Below are 17748 nucleotides of genomic sequence, written 5' to 3'. Positions count from 1 at the left end.
CCTCTGGAGTCTCCCCTTTAACCAGTTCCTTATCCACCTTACAACTTTCATATTCATTCCCATCTTTTCCAATTTGACTAACAGTTCCCCGTGCGGAACCGTGTCGAACGCCTTACTGAAATCTAGGTAAATTATATCTACCGCATTTCCTTTATCTAAGTAATCTGTCATCTTCTCAAAGAAGGAGATCAGATTGGTTTGACACGATCTACCTTTACTAAATCCGTGTTGCAATTCGTCCCAATTACCATTGACCTCTATGTCCTTAACTACTTTCTCCCTTAAAATTTTTTCCAAGACCTTGCATACTACAGACATCAAGCTAACAGGCCTATAATTACCCGGATCACTTTTATTCCCTTTCTTAAAAATAGGAACTACAATAGCAATCCTCCAGTCATACGGCACAACCCCCGAGTTTATCGATTGCTTAAAAATTCTCGCTAACGGGCTCGCAATTTCACGCGCCAGTTCCTTTAATATCCTTGGATGGAGATTGTCCGGGCCCTCCGACTTCGTCCCATCGAGCTGTTCAAGTACGGCCTCTACCTCAGTTGCGGTAATATCCACTTCCATATCCACATTCCCGTTTATCATTCCTCCATCATCGCAAGGTTCCTCACTAGTCTTATTAAAAACTGAAGCAAAGTACTTGTTTAGATGTTGGGCCATGCCTATGTTATCCTTAACCTCCATTCCATCCTCAGTGTATAGCGGCCCCACTTCTTCTTTCTTTGTTTTCTTCTTATTTATGTGGCTGTAGAACCTTTTACTATTGGTTTTGATTCCCTTTGCAAGGTCCAGTTCAATGCGGCTTTTAGCCTTCCTCACTTTATCCCTACATGTTCTGACCTCACCAAGGTAGCTTTCCTTACTGATCCTGCCTTTCTTCCACTCCCTGTAAGCTTTCTGCTTTTGTCTAATCCCCTCTCTGAGTTGCTTGCTCATCCAGTTTGGCCTACAACTCCTGCCCATGTTTTTTTTCCCTTTTCTTGGGATGCAGGTTTCCGACAGTCTCCGCAGCTGCGACTTAAAGTAATTCCAGGCCTCCTCCGCATTTAAATCCACTAATTCCTCCGTCCAATCCACTTCCCTAACTAATTTCCTTAACTCTTTAAAATTAGCCCTCGAGAAGTCAAAAACCCTAATCCCAGATCTACATTTGTTTATCCTTCCATCTAGTTTGAATTGAATCAGCTCCTGATCACTCGAACCAAGGTTGTCCCCTACCACCATTTCTTCTACGAGGTCCTCACTGCTCACCAACACCAAATCTAAAATGGCATCTCCTCTTGTAGGTACTTCAACTACTTGATGAAGAAATCCATCCGCTATCACATCCAGAAAAATCTGACCCCTATTATTCTTGCAAGTACTCGTCCTCCAGTCTATATCTGGGAAGTTGAAGTCCCCCATAATCACACATTTCCCCTTTGTGTTTACTTCATTAAAGACATTAAAGAGGTCTCTATCCATATCCCAATCAGATCCCAGCGGTCTGTAGCACACGCCAAGCACTATCTCAGGGGAAGCTCTAGTTGCTTTTTTACCCAGTGTGATTTTTGCCCAGACAGACTCTGTCTTATCCATTCCATCGCTTCTTATTTCATTACAGTTAATCTCATCATTGATGTACAAGGCTACTCCACCACCTTTGCCTTTCTTCCTGTCTTTTCTAAACAGCACATAGCCTTCAATAACCGTGCTTCAGTCATGAGTACTATTCCACCAGGTTTCAGTTATCCCTATAATATCCGGTTTCACTTCCTGCACCAGTAACTCCAGTTCCTCCATCTTGTTACCTAGGCTCCTCGCATTAGTGTACAGACCTTTTAATTTTCGGCGTTTGGCATCAGTGACATTCTTTCCCCCGTCGTGCAGAGACTTTTTACCACCAGCATCACCCGTTACTCTGGTTTCTACTCCACTATTCCTCCTTGGATCAAATCTTGGGACCGCAAGGGTATCCCCTCTCACTTTGTTTACTTTCCTCTCCAGGTTATATTCCGGTGTGGAGATCTCATGTTTTTCCCTTTAGTACATACTTCATGCCAAGCATCTGCCCTGTGGAGCTGTTTGCATAACAATACCACAAATCCAGCATACCAAATTTCCTTGAGGTGTGTGGACTACATTCCAAAGGGTCCCCTGTTTGGAAACAGGAGTGTATCCTGAGCATGGTGGATCATGCTGCACTGGTGCAATGGCAAAAGAGAGCAACTTGTGCATGAAACCGAGGGCAGGACTTTGGTTCTGTGTTTGTTTGGTTTGGTTTCATGAGTATATTCATAAATGACAAAAAATGAGTATTGCATTTTAAAAAGCCTAACAAAGCTACATTATAACAAGCGCAGATAAAATACAGCTGTGTTTTACTTCTCCCAGTGTAATATACAGTGCACCGAATGATGTTGCTTATCACATTTTTACTCAGTAATTATCCAGAGTCAGATCTATAGACAGACATGTTGATCAAGGACAAAGAATAAGATCAAACGGATTATGTTGTTTCCAGTTTTTGCACTGTGTTCATAAATCCTGGGTCTTTTATGTTTGTTCATTAATTAAGAATCTGTTTATGCACCACTAGAAATCTTTAATACACCAAAGGTGCATACAAAAGCATCACTGAAGTCATAAACTGTTACTTAATAGTCTAATGTGTTTCTTTAATTTTTTAATGGATGGATATTATTGGCAATTAATAAGAACATTACCCTTCAGAATGGTTAGCTGATGATAGCTCTGATGACTCTGGCATCAAATAACTTTTTCTGCAATCTTTTATTACATCTTTAATTGTTTTAGCTCTCAGTAATAATAGCTGCTTACATAATTCATGGCCTTTTCAGAATAGAGGTCTTGTATATAAGGTGCCAACTTTTTTCCTCTGCTTCTCTCTTTACAAGCTCATTTAAAAATAGAGGTAGTTGAACTGTTTGGAGGAAGTGTGTTTTGGTGAGTCTGACATTCTACTACCTACCCGCCAGCTATTGTTTTTAAGAGCCAGGGCCTTCTCTAAGGCTTTTGCTGTCCTAAGCAAACTGCAAACCTCAAATGCCCTCCTCTTCTAGCCCCAACTGTCCTTCTTGTGTAGCCACTCACATAAAGCAGTCACTTAACACTTTTCTGCTCTAAGAAACAGCGTGGTCTACACCTCTGTTAGAACTTGCTCAGAAGGAACCATAATTTCCTCTCTGCTAAATGGCACCGAGGACAGCAAATTTAGGTTAATCCTGTTTACTATGGCAAAAATAAGAACAGTAAACACACATATTGCCCTCCTGCACACACTACATATTAACAAATTTGAGTGTATTAAATCTGTGTGGCATTATGTAGGGGTGGGCGGTTAGCATGAAATAGGGTCATGCTATTGAGAATTTACCGTAAGTGTCACACTTCTGTAGCAATGGCCTTTAACACAGGCTTTCTGCTACCTCAGGTACCATAGCCCCGTTAAATCTCTCTCTACAGATTTTTTTCCCTCAGAGATGGAACTGGTGGAGAGCTGCGATAGGGAAATGAAACAACTGTATGGACACTGATCAGCTGTGCTATCAGTGCTGGTTTGGAAGGATGGTATCTGGAGGAGAAAGCATTTCATGTGCATTACCCAGGAGCTGGGAGACGGGAACTAGATCTTTAGCCCTATTTTTCATTGCTTGTAATTCCTCCAACAATGGAAGGAAAAAGTGGTGCAAATTCAGTACAAGTGTTTCACTTTTTTACTTTTATGTGTGTTTTATTTCCTTAGAAGGGGAGCAAATGAAACAAGAAATTTACTACGGAGTTGTTACATTTCTGAGTTAATGATGACTCAAGATTGTCAAATAACAGGCTCACTGGAATTAGTTAATCACAGATTATCAATCAGAGATTAGTTCATTTTACAAAATACAGAAAAAATAGATACATTACTGCTGTAGTGGTGGTGATGGTGGTGGTGGTGGTGGTGGTGATGATGATGATGATGATGATGATAAAGAGCTTTCGGTGTGTCTCTCCTCCACTGTATCTAGAGGAACACGGCAGATTTCATTCTCCAACTGAGTTCCCATACCAATGTCATTATATAGGGTTTCCAAACAAAGAGAACTTTTGCTAAAAGAAACATCTTTTGATGTCATTTCTACACATTCTCAGTTTACCTGATTTGTATGTAAAAACATGATTAACAGTTGAGAGGACTAACACATATTTCAGTGTGTCTTTTTTTCCCCATAATTATTCTTTCCTATCCGCTCTGTTTGTGTGTGTGTGTGTGTGTGTGTGTGTGTGTGTGTGTGTGTGTGTGTGTGTGTGTGTGTGTATCTATATATCCTAAAGATTCTAAAGAATAGTTAATACATTAATCAAATATACAGAAAGTAAAGGACTAAAAGTGTTAATGTTTGCTAACAGATTACTAACAGAGGACACAAAAGTAGCACAAATTATAACAAATTATCTTGAATTATAACAAAACAAAGGAATTAGGTTGCAGAACTCCCTGTCAAATGACATTATTAAGGCCAGGAATTTAGCAAGTTCCAAACAAGGATTGGAATTTATGAATAACAAGAATATCCAGAGTTATAATAGATTTTTGAAGGCTTATGAAGCCTCATGCTTTTGGGCAGAAGCTAATGAGGTTTTAGAAATTTTCCTTGTGGGAGGGGTTACTTCTGACTGCCACTATAACCAGCTGGTACTAGTCACTACTGATGTCAGGACACTGAACTAGTAGATGATCTACTGGTTTGATCCAGTATGGCACTGCCAGTGTTCATAACCAGCACTGATCGCAATGGAGTATATTTAAGCATATAGTGCAATACTTATAGGCTAATTAAAGCTTACACAGAAATCAGTAAGAGTACATAAAGGGTAAGCTACATAAAACTTGCACCAAAGCATCTCTTTTTTTAAAAACAAAAACAAATATAAAACATAAAGAATTCAGCTGACACTCCAGAAGTTGGAACCCAAACAAAGAGAAATATTTTAGAGAGCTGTGAAAAAAATTCAAGTGCAAAGCAAAACTAACAATTGGGGCTCTTTGTCACCTCTTTCTGAAATACAAAATTTCTGGCAATAATAAAATAGTTTTTGAAATTCATAAAGGACTTTATTCTTCCATATGTAACTTTTTTGGCTTTACTGAAAAATCATACTAATCTAGGGCCTACTAGGTCTCAGATGCCCAGGCGTTAAGGATTTGTTTTCTTAATTTCTCTTTGAAGTGTTAGAGATGGTTGTTGATGCTATACCATTATCTAATCCTTGCCTTGCCCTTATTCTGCAGCAGGTCCCAGAATCCCTGGTTAGCTAATGTATTGTTTCAGTCTGTTGAACAAGGCTATGCTCCACTGAACTGAATGTTGGTAGGAACTCTGGAATCCTAATACTGAGTTTGCACGAACTAACTGGACCTGATTTCCCAGTGTCTTGCTCCTTGTGTATTAATTTATGTATGTGTAAAGTGGATTTAAAACACTACTGTTTGTTGTATGCCAACTTTGTATTCATTTTCTACAGGTAGAACTTAGGGCATAAGGCTGTGGAGGATCAAGACCATTGTGTGGTCTTGAGCATATCATTTAATGATAATTATAACCATAAATCTGCTTCAGCTTCCCTTACTGTGTAAAATAGGAACATTATTTCATGGACTTTCAGGCCAAAAGGGACCATCATGATCATCTGGTCTGACCTCCTGCACATAAGAGGCCACAGAACCTCACTCAGCCACTCCTGTAATAGGCCCATAACCTCTGGCTGAAAATCATGATGTAAAGACTTCAAGTTACAGAGAATCCACCATTTACACCAGTTTAAACTAGCAAGTGACCCATGACCCATGCTGTAGGGGAAGCTGACCTCCCCGCCTCAGGGTTTCTGCCAATCTGACCTTGGAGAAGATTCCTTTCCAACTCCAAATATGATGATCAGTTATACCCTGAGCATGTCAGCAAGACCCACTAGCCAAACACCTGGGAAAGAATTATATGTAGTAACTATGAGCCTTGCCCGTCTAGTGCCCCATTGGGGATATTTGTTAACAGCAGTCACAGATCGGCCACATGACATTATAGACAATCTCATCATACCATCACCTCCATAAATTTACCAAGCTCAGTCTTGAAACCAGTTGGGTTTTTTTTGTACCCACTGCTCCCCTAGGAAGGCTGTTCTAGAACTTCACTCCTCTGATGGTTAGAAACATTCCTCTAATTTCAAGCCTAAACTTGTTGATTGCCAGTTTACATACATTTGTTCTTGTGTCAACATTAGTACTTAATGTCTCTCCCTCCCTGGCATTTATCCCTCTCATGTATTTATAGAAAACATTCATATCTCCCCTCAGCCTTATTTTGGTTAGGCTAAACAAGCCAAGCTCCTTGAGTCTCCTCTCATAAGACAGGTTTTTCATTCCTCTGATCATCCTAGTAGCTCTTCTCTACACCTCTTACAATTTAAATTTATGTTTCTTAAACATGGGAGAAGTAACTCACAGTGGTGCTGTGGTGATTTAAGTGTTGATTTTTTTTTTTAAATATAGAGTTAGAGCTGATCAAAATTTTTCTGATGGAACAGTTTGTTTCCTGAAAATGCTGATTCAAAGAAGTCAAAACTTCACAGAAATATAGAGATCAGTGGTTCCCAAACTTGTTCCGCTGCTTGTTCAGGGAAAGCCCCTGGTCGGCTGGGCCAGTTTGTTTAACTGCCATGTCCATACGTTTAGCTGATCGTGACTTCCGCTGGCTGGGGTTCGCTGCTCCAGGCCAATAGAAGCTGCTAGAAATGGCGGCCAGCTCCCATTGGCCTGGAGCAGCGAACCACGGCCAGTGGGAGCTGCGTTCGGCCAAACGTGCGGACTTGGCAGGTAAATAAACTGGCCCAGCCTGCCAGAGGCTTTCCCTGCACAAGCCGTGGAACATGTTTGGGAACCACTGATATAGATTTTCAAAATTTTCATGGGAAATTATTGAAATATTTTATTCTGATAAGGTTGCAAAGCTTCATTTAGACTTTTATAATTTGAGACAAAATGAAATACTGATATCTCTGAATTTTCTACGGGTATGGAAATTCTATTCTTTGATCAGCTTTAATTAAAATATTACAGCATGGCATGAAACTAACAAACAGTGAAGAAATGAAGAAATGAAGGAGTATGAGATATTATCTAAATTGCCTGGATCCTAAATTTGGACAAGATTGAGAACAGAGTATACACTCTATTCCTTTGTTATGGATGTTTTTTTCTACACTTTTGTTATTAAATCCTCATAAAACTCTTTAAAAATCATGATCATTCTTTCTATGACAGTTTTTCATTATTGGTTTTAAAAAAGCTGATTGCCTAACCAATTTTACAAGCTGGAATGTGATATATGGGCAGAAAAATTCCTAAACTGCTTACAAGTCTGGAAACATCCCCACTATCCATTTGTTGTGACCTGAAGTTGCCGTTATGGACAGCTGTTTCTTAAAAAAAACAATCAACAATGTGTGCTATTACTATAGGAACTTGAAGAATTGATATATTTGCTGAAAGTAAATATCTCAACATCTATCTGTCCCAAGAGCAGCAATTTAGATATATTGCTATTCTTCATTTCGGAATCATGCTGGCAAAATGTTATCTGTTAGGCATATTGAAAGCAGTATTATTCTGTTTCAGTGAAAGTTTGTGAGCCTTCCACATCCACCCCTTGATATCTTCATGGGAAGATGCTCAAGATTATTTAACCAACATGCATTTCTGAGCTGTGGGCTACTCATCAAATAAAAGGTATTTTATCTTTTTTTTTTTAATTTAATCACCTCTCATGAAAAACATGTTTGGCTTGTGGCATGATTTATTTATTTATTTAACTTTTGACATTTTTCCTTGCAGTTCTACAACCCTCCCCTCTTTTTCCTGTGTTAGGCTTTTAACATTTTTGGTCAGGAAAACAGAATTGCTTAGTTTCTAAACTCTTTGAGGCAGGGGTGCGTTTTCATTATATGTGTGTACAACGTCTATTGCATTGAGCCTTGATCCCTGATCGGTGTCCTGTGGGTACTACCACGCTATAAATAATAAATAGAAATAACAATGCATAGTGTCTCTTGTGACTGATTTACTCCTATATGCTGCTCCATAGTCAGCTTGATGGGGCTGCTGAAGAGCTCTGCTGTAGCCTCTGAAATTGCTAGCATGATGTATCTTAAGATCTTTATATCAGTGGTATTAATGAGCAAGACTTCCAAAGTTACTTAGAAACCTGGTTGTTCTGGATGTAACAGTTTCATGTATATTTTTCATTTTAAATGCATTTGTCAATAAAGATTCAGGTAATAGTTTCCTGACTACATTTTTCATGCCCATTTCTTCTATTTAAATGACTGAAAAACAACTATTCCCTCCCCAGTTCTTAGGTCCCCGTAGAGCCTCCCCCCCCTGGATTTTTTCAGTAATATGCGATGTCAAATACTATAGTTTGACAGATAGACCTGCTTTTAAAGGTACTAAAATTTGTACTGTGGGTGGAATTATTTGAAAATGATAGCTCAAATATTTTTCCACAAGTTAGAAGCTCAAATGCTTCACTGGTGACAAAGCTAGTATCTCTAATCCTGGCAGGTTTAAACTGACCTAGTTACTATGAACTAGAGCTGCTCAGGAATTATTAGATGAAACATTTAATCACTAGAAAATGGCAGTTTGTGAAAACCGAAACTTTTAACAGGAAAGGATCAGTTTAAAAAAATTTCCTGTTCAAAAAAAGAGAAAAAAAAATGCAAAGCTTTGAAATTATTGAAATGTCCCATTTTTATGTGTTCTAAATGAAAAGTTCTGGTTTGGGGTTCAAAATTACTTTTTTATTTTGAGTTAATTTTATAGTTAAAAATAAAAAAGATTAAACAAAATAAAATATTTCAAAATTATTGAAACAAAACTTTTTGATTGACCTGAATTTAACCTCTCCCCCCCATGATTTTTGGTTCAAGACAATTTTTGAAATTTCAACAATTAGTCACAATTCTATGTGGGGAAATTTCCAAAATCTCAAATTTTTTCATGGGATGGGAAAACTGTTTCTCTCTTGAAGACCCACATATAATACATTAGATTATCATCAGTGTTCAAATAGCTAGAGCCACTATAATTTGAAAACCTGTATTTTTGTATTTCATCACTTATTTTGTGAGTACTGCATAATACTTTAGCCAACATTTAGGACTCAGCTAAAGTCTGATTGTGGAAAATTTCCAAATGTTAATAAGAGTGCTAGTAGCTACACAGGCATGATTGTTCTATTTAGAACACTGTTATCACAGTACCAAATGCAGTAGGGACTTTAGAATAAAGTTGAATTTTCTACATGCTTCATGGTACATTTTCAAAGTACGTGTGTATATATATATATGTATTCATGTTTAGCAGTAGTTAGTTTGTAGTTTTTCATTGCAAGAAACCTTGATAAAACTTCCTTATATATCATGTAAAGAAACTACGGAGAAAACATTTAAAATGTATAACAAATTCACATAAACCCATGGAGAAATGAGGAACTCGGGAATCCATGGAAATGGGATTTCATGGTTCCAAAGCTTTTGAAATTTTACTCTATCCAGTTGGATAACTGGTAATTATGAATGACACTGATACTAGATCGTGCCTCTGTAATATCTTACTGACAAGCAGACCAGTTTCAAGATACATTATTTGCTGTACATAGTTCCTATTTGTAACAACGAGGTAACAAGCATAGCTTTAGCCTGCAACTGCCCTCTCCTGCACTTATTTCTTTCTGTCCCAGTAGGAAGTCTCCCAGAAAACTAAAGACTGCATGAAGAGTACACAGGAAGTGTGGCATCTCCATTGTTTGATCTTTTAAAAATGATTTACTGAACTTAAACTAAACTATTAAACTATTACAAATACTGTAATGGAATTAATTCTTTGGGGTGCTTGAAACACAACCCTAGCATATTTTTCTCAGTCTTTTGTGATATTTCAGCTATTTGTCTGAACTGCTGTATTGCAACCCCTCTTCGGGTAAATCCTTGCCTGTAATAGTTCAGTCTCATGGTCAGTAATAGGGTCACTCTGAATTTTTTTCAACTTGTATATCTGGTCTTACTTCAGTTGTCTTGGCCAAGGTGTCAACTATCTTGAGCAGATTATTATGATTTCTTAGCAATGTTTTACCTTCACCTATGATCACTAAGTATAAGAAAGGTGATTCTTCTTTGATCCCTGTGGCTTTCACTGGCTAGTGTCTCTATCCTGCCAAATTCTTGTCGGGGCTTTGTTTATTGAACTGTGGAAGTTGTCATGCTTCTTTATTGCAATATTTTGTCTAATTATACTTTCCCAGTCTTTTCCTCACTATCACAGGCTCCTTAGTAGCCCTTCATAGATCTATTATAGAGGAATTCAGCAGGTGACTTTCCACATTGCAGCAATGTAGCTCTACAGCTGAGTACTACTAACAATGGATCTTGTCTTGCATCCATTGCTTTTTGAGCAAGTTCTTCACTATACATATTCCATATTCAGCTAATCCACGAGTTTGACAATATCTGTGACTAGATGTCTCATGATGAAAATTGTGCATTTTAATAAAGTTCAGGAATTCCTTATTCTTGAACTGTAATCTACTGTCAATTATTACTTTTCTTGAATTCCATGACAACGCAAACACAGATTACATGTTTCTGACAAATTTTACTGCTGTGGCATCTGTAGGTTTGGTTTGATATAAGTAAGCACACATGTTTGAGGTCTCATTTCTTGGGAAACAGGATTAGGGAGATAAATGGATCATCAGGCTGGAAACAGAATATATGTACTAGCTAAGATAAGGAGGAAGATGCCAAGAACCATTTACAATGGACAAGATAAACCTGGAACTCAAAATGAGGCAGAGTAAGTTGTGCATGGACAGTGTATAACATCATGCTATACAGGGATTGGTTCCTACAGAGTAACCAAGCCAATCCCAATCCCTCTGCCCCCACCCCCCCATGCTTGAATCTGATCAGCTCAGCATAGTTTTGATGTATAATAAAAAAAAATACAGGAGTGATGAAATCTGCAGTCAGACTGAGTTCTTAGGAAACTGAGGGGGAAAAGGTCTCAGAGAATCCATCAGAATCCTCCAGTGTGACTACTTTTGGGAAATTGCTTAAGTAGTCCATTATAACCAGGTGATTATGTCTTCCCAAACTGAATACGTCAATTCCAGCTTTGTCCTGTAGAACTGCAAGTTATTTGTGTAGTAACACTGGTTCTTTCTGCTGGGAATCTCTGTACTTCTGAAATGTTCCACACCTGCTCACCATTTCTTTGATGTCACTATTCATCTATGGCCAGAATACAGCTTCTCTAGCTTTCCTTTTTGACTGTCATTCCCAGGTGCCTTTTGTGTATTATTCCAACATTGTTCTTTCATCACTGTGCGGATCACAATATGTGTTCCCTTCAGAAGCACTCCTGAGATCACTGAAACTTTATATTTATGGTGTGAATACGCAGGTGGGGAGTGTTTTTTGTTTTGTTCTATTTTCTCCTTTACTTATCACTTGTATCACTGTTTTCTGCATTTCATCCTTAGCTGTTTCTGTCCCCAGTTTATTTCACATGCCTGGAAATACAGCATGTAACACTTTTATTATATTCACATGTATTTTTACTGCTTGTTCCACATCATCAGGCCGTGTATTGTCAGATGGAGCATGTTTCTTGAGAGAGAGTCTGCCATTACTAAGTGGCATCCAGGTTGGACCTCCAGGGTCACATCACACTTCTGTATTTTCAAAAGTAGTTACTGTATCCCTGGTGGTGCTTCTCCAAGTCCTTATTTGTGTATTGCAGTTAGTGGTTTGACACCAGTTTCTGCTTTGAAGCTACATCCACGGAGAAATTTGTGAAATCTTGTACACCCTTACACCAGACCTAGTCTCTCTTTCAATTTGTGTGTACGTCTTCTCTTTGGCTGTTATAGCCCTAGTTGTATACGAGAGTGGCAAACAGTTAGTTCCATGACACTGTAATAGTACTGCTCCCAGCCCTCCTTTCCAGGTATTTGTGGAGAGTTTGTCTTTCAATGGATACAAAAATTGCAGCACTGAAGCTGGTATCAAAAGGTGCCTTAAATGACTGAAATCTCTTACATGCTTTGGCATCCAAGGCCATTGAATGAGCTTGTGGAAGAGGTGCCTTAGATGAGTTATATGGCTATGTATGAATTTGCTGACATAATTCAACATGCCTGCAGCCTTTGGAATTCCCTGTTTATCTTAAAGTCTCAGCATGTTGAGTGTTGCTTGAATCTTTGATTCATCAGGCAAGATTCCTTTGGAGGTCAATCTCTCTCCCAGCTATGTTATTTCTGTTGTTTGAAATTGATATTTGGCCTTGCTCAGTGTAAGGGTTTTAGCTGTCACTATTTCTAGTACTCTCCTTAGTAATTCCTGATATTCAAAGGAAGTCTTGCCACACTGGGACCGTGACCACTGGGAGCTGCGGGGGCCCATTCCTGTGGATGGTCAATGTAAACAAAATGTCTTGCAGCCCGCCATTGGATTACCCTGATGGGCCACATGCCACAGTTGGCCGACCCCTGCTCTATGGTAATACATCCACTTAATAAGACTAAGCACCTCACACATGGTATAGGCCCAAGCCTGGCTGCTTGCTTCAGTGTACACTCTCCCAACACGTCAATTGTTCTTCCATTATGGTCTTTCACAGACACTTTTGATTCTTCCACTTTTATGTACTCCATTTATCTCTTCATTCCAGTTTCTCTTGTTATATTTACTTATGCCTCAGTGTCTATCATGCATTCACATAAGTGCCATTTGTGCATATTTTAATTAGCCATTCTTCTCAGTTTTCAGCCTCCTCCATTATTATGCTTAAGAATAGCTCTTCTGTTTCACTTCGGGGGGAATCCCCTTCTGCATTAATACATTCACTTTACTGCTTTCTTTGCACATTTTAGCATAATGATTGGCCTTTTTACAATTTTTACACATTCACCTGAATGCTGCGTATTTCCTTTACTCATGTTGGTTGCCACATCACTGGCATTGTTTCCTGCTTTCCATGTTTCTGTCCTTGCAAATTTAATTTCTGTGAACTTTTCCTTTGCTAGCTCAGCTGTAGTACTCAGAGTTGTGCTCTGTGCCTTCCCTGGGATTTCTAGCTGTGTTTCATTATGTTCTGCTGCTTGGCATATACATATTGCCATATGTAGTGTCAGATCCCTTTTCCTTAGTAATCATACATGGACATTTCCTTAGTAATCATTCATGGACACCCTAGCACAACCTGTTGGTTTTTTTTTAATGAGAGAGTCTTAATATTTCATATTCACAGGACTGATTTTTTTTTTCAGTGTGACAAACTCCTCTGTTTCCCCTACATTCCATGTTCTCATCTTGAACATAGGTCTTTCATAATTTTTTTTTCCAAAGACACAATGATCCTCAAAAATTTTCTTTTTCTCCAGTTTTCCTCTCTTTCCCCACCACCATCTACATAGAATGCATGATATACATCTAGTTGCATTTGTGCCTGCCACTGTTAAGAGCAGGGCAATTTCTGTTCATCTTCCAGTTTATTTTCAACTGTGGCTTTTGTTATACAGTTCAAATTGCTGTTTGAACACTTTACAGGCATTTTCCCTGATTCTCAGAGCTGAGAAGAGTGTAGTTTAGTAGGATTGGCTCTGTAGCAACCATTTCAGTGTTACCACTCTGACTGGTCTTCCAGAATGCTGTGCCTTCCATTCCTCGTACCATGTCATATCTTACAGAAGAGCAGGCCAGTGTCAAGATAAATCCTTTATTATGCACAGAAACTATGTGAAGCAATGAGGTAACAAGCTTTCTACTGCTCTATGTAGCTGCAGCCTGTTACTGCCCTATCCAGGGCAGCTTTGTTTCTTCTTCCATCAGGAAGTGTCCCAGCAAAGCAAAGACTGCATCTTGAGTGAACAGAGAGTGTGGCATTTCTTCACTTCCTGGAGGATTCATTCTATGGTGCAATCTCCTCTGTCAGTTAGCAGAGGATTTGATCCTGCCCAATTGAAGTCAGTGGAAGTGGGAGCAGGACCTTGATCAGTCTTTTACCCAAATACCGAGAATCATAATCAAGACCACTTCCTGTTTGAGATGCATTGTTACTTTATGTGTTCCCCAAGATGTATTTAGGGCTTGCTTGTCCAGAAACAGATTATACTTGTAGTGATTGGGTCAGCCTGTGGTTTGTCCCAGTCCCTGATGCCTCTCTAATCCTCCTTAATATGTTGTCTCCTCTGACAGGAGGACCATTGAGAAAGAGACCCATTGAGGCAGTAATGGAACCATCTCATTCTGAACTGCTGCCTTTACCTGAGGTTACTTGTTCAGAAAAAGAGCTGGTTGGGATTGATTGATTGATTGATTGATTTTTGTGGGGAATGATTTTCCATTGCATCGGTTCAAGGCAATAAACATAATTTTAAATAACAATTTAGAATTGGCCCCAGTCCATAAAATCTAGTATTAACTATGATTGGCTTTTAAAGAAGGAAAACAGATAATTTTATCAAGGAAATGAGATTGTATGAGCCAAAGGGAAAAAAATATCAACATATCCAAATTCAGTGGTAATCAATATTCACAAATATAGATAGACTTTTCTATAGGGAACTAAAGCTCAGACTCTGTAATTTAAAATTTAATAGTTCAGTTTCATCTTGCCATTTACAATTCTTTAAATTATAAAACAATTCACTGAAGAGTGTCATCTTTTAATGTGCCCTTTATTAATCTAAATGAAAATAGATTTAAACTGAAATCTGAATAAAATAGGCTAGAAACAAATGGTCAGATTCTGCTACTAAGTTCAGTGGGACTTCTCAGTATAAGTGTAGCAGAATTAGGTGCAAATTCAGAAAGAGGCAAAAAAAATAATAAAAATAAAAAAAAATCCAATAGAGAAGTTGCAGCTAGCAAAGGTACCATCAAGGTAAATAACCACTTGAGCTGATTACCAAGGAATGTGGTAGATTGTGTCACTTGATATCTTTAAATCAGGACTGGATGCCTTTCTAAAAAATATGTTCCAGTTTCATCGCACATTATTGGGCTTGATGTCAGAATTACTGGGTGAAATTCTTTGGCCTGTGCTATGCAGCAGGTTAAGCTAGATGATAATGCCTTGTTAAACCTATAAATCCATAAATGGGTCATCACTGTTCCTCATAATCCTACTTGGATGTGTGTGGCCAGTCAGAAGGTTGACTTAAGACATACTGATGGGGTTTTTTCTGTACTTCATCTAAATATGCATGTGGTATGTGGCATTATTTAAATACCACAGTGTTAAAAGGGACATATTCTGAACATGGGAATAATATAAAAAAAATATACAGAAACAAATAAATATTAGCAAGGAAATTTAAAAGACAGGGAACATTAGGGAGCACAGTTATAAAGCCAGATTACTACCTGGTGTCTAGAAAGCAAAAAAGAAGCCAAAGTTCCCTGGCTGTTCAAGTAGTGTGATGTTGTGCACATCATTGCTGAAGAGGTGGAAGAGTAATATAGAATAGTGGAATACAACTATACATTTGTAATGTGCTCCTCTAATCATGAACTTCAGCATTTATGATCTATTTAGGGAATTCTTTAAAAAGGGGTAAATTTTCAAAGCCTTCCGAAGGACTTTAGCCACGTGGCTCTCTTTAATGTTAATGGGAGACAGGCAGTTAAATCTTAGCACCTTATTTTGAGAATTCATTTATAGCATTTATTTTTTAGTTATTTGGGAAACCAGTCCCACAGGGGGCTCTGAGATGGTGTGAAGAGGAAAGAAGGTAGCATTTCCTAACCATGCTATGAATTTTGTAAAATGGATTTAAGTAATATATAAGCTAAGTAATTACCTGCATAACTAAGTGATAAGTAATCAGTGTTGATTTTCCCTGTCAGCAATTTCAATTTCCTTTGGACTTTTGTAGGTGTTTGATGTGACTTCCTGGAATATTCAACCACAGCTTTAAAGTCACATTAGAATGCATATTATGGTTTTGGCCTGTGTTTTTCTTTTCTCTCTCTCTCTCTCCCTCTGTGTGTATGAAGCTCAACACTTTTCAAGACAAGTCCTAAAAATACATTACCAGCAAATAAACTATGTATTAAAAATAAACCAAGAAATGATTGTTAAAAATAGTGTATTGAAATCTCAATGACAAAATCCTCAGCTATGTTATAGCTTGATGCAGATGAAGCTGGGAAAAGCAAATGTGTCCTAAGCCACCATTCAGTCCCCAGACAGAGGCTGTCTCCAGGCCTGACAAGACCTAAATTAGACCAGTCCAAGGGCAGCTTTTAACTTGTGTAAGCTTGTAATGATGTTGAGGGGCTATTATACTAGTGAGGATTGCTCAATTGCAGCTTCCAAGATACTCACTCCTGTGAAGGACCTATGCTGGAGGGCCAGGAGAGATTGGCACAGAGCCACTCTGCTGGCCTTACTGTAGACCTGGATTCCCCCACAGCACAGAATTCTCAGCTTCCTACTTAAGGCAATTTTAAGGTCCCATAAGCGACGGAAAGCTTCATTAGGGGTGGTCTGAGATCTGGCCAAATAAATGCATAGTGCTGTTTCCCTGTGAAGGACTTTGAACACCTTAAAATGTAAAATACATAAAAACTACATTGATTGTGATAGAAACACCTGGTGTAAGTTGGGTTTCAATTAAATCAATGTCCCCAGAGCAGGTGCATAATGGAAAGTGAGAGTGGAAACAGGTTTTGACATCTTGTTATATATCAAAGCAAAGGAGGTGATGTGTCTGAAAGGCATATGTCCAGAAACGGATTATGTATCTTATGTAAGTAGACAGACATTTCTTCAAAGAAACAAGGTGTGCAAAAAAACTTAATTAATGATCAAAGGTTATGAAAGAATAAATATGCATAACTTAACATAATTTTTAGAAGTAGAAGAATATCATTCTATGCTTTCTGACAAACTAGTCTGGACCAAAATTGCAGTGTTTTTTTGTTTGTTTGTTTGTTTTTTGTCATTTGCTTATTAATGCAATGCCGCATCAAAACATGTCAAATTGGATCAAGTTGTTTTCTAAAATATATTTGGCAAAGATGTTCCTGAAGGAAAGTTAGCTGGCAGTGATGCCAACTCAGATATTTCTTGAGGAAGGGGCAAAGTCCAGTCTTTTTTCCCCTCCTCCATCCGCCTGTGGTAGGAACTCTGTTCTGGTTCTCATTCATGTCCACCTCCTCCTGCAGGGAACCAGTGAACTAGCAGGGCTGGTGCAAGGATGTTTCGCGCCCTTTGCGAAACTTCCACCTTGTGCCCCCCCATGTGCCCCTGCCATGAGGCGCCCCCCTTGCAGACTAAGCTAATTGGTGCCACAAGCCTGGGAGGTGGGAGAAGTGAAGCAGCTCACCCCTGCCCTGCCTCCTCTCCAAGCACACCGTGACTGCTTCACTTCTCCCAACTCCCAGGCTTGTGATGCCAATCAGCTTAGGTGCCGCAAGCTTGGTAGGCAGGAGAAGTGAAGCAGCCACGGCATGCTCGGGGAGGAGGCAGGGCAGGGGTGAGCTGGGGTGGGGAGTTCCCCTGCATGCCCCCCCTTACTTGCTGCAGGCGGCCCTCCCCATGCTCCCCTGCCCCAGCTCCCTCCACCTAAATGCCAGCAGCGACCAGGGCGGCCAAAGATCCGGCCATCGCGGTCACTGCCGAAGAAA

The 17748-nt window shown here is 39.0% G+C and overlaps 1 protein-coding gene across 1 annotated transcript in view; it reads left to right on the top strand.

Moving 5' to 3' along the window:
- Positions 1-17748, top strand: part of CDH18 (cadherin 18) — a 1009618-nt gene that overhangs the window by 246758 nt on the left and 745112 nt on the right. The window contains 1 exon segment of the mRNA XM_030551747.1: positions 7670-7780. The gene's annotated coding sequence lies outside the window, so the exon portion shown is untranslated.

The sequence above is a fragment of the Gopherus evgoodei genome, chromosome 2, assembly GCF_007399415.2.
Source record: "Gopherus evgoodei ecotype Sinaloan lineage chromosome 2, rGopEvg1_v1.p, whole genome shotgun sequence".
NCBI classification, from domain to species: Eukaryota; Metazoa; Chordata; order Testudines; family Testudinidae; genus Gopherus; species Gopherus evgoodei.
The sequence above is the reverse complement of the archived record's forward strand: the minus strand, read 5'-3'. Positions and strand labels throughout refer to the sequence as shown.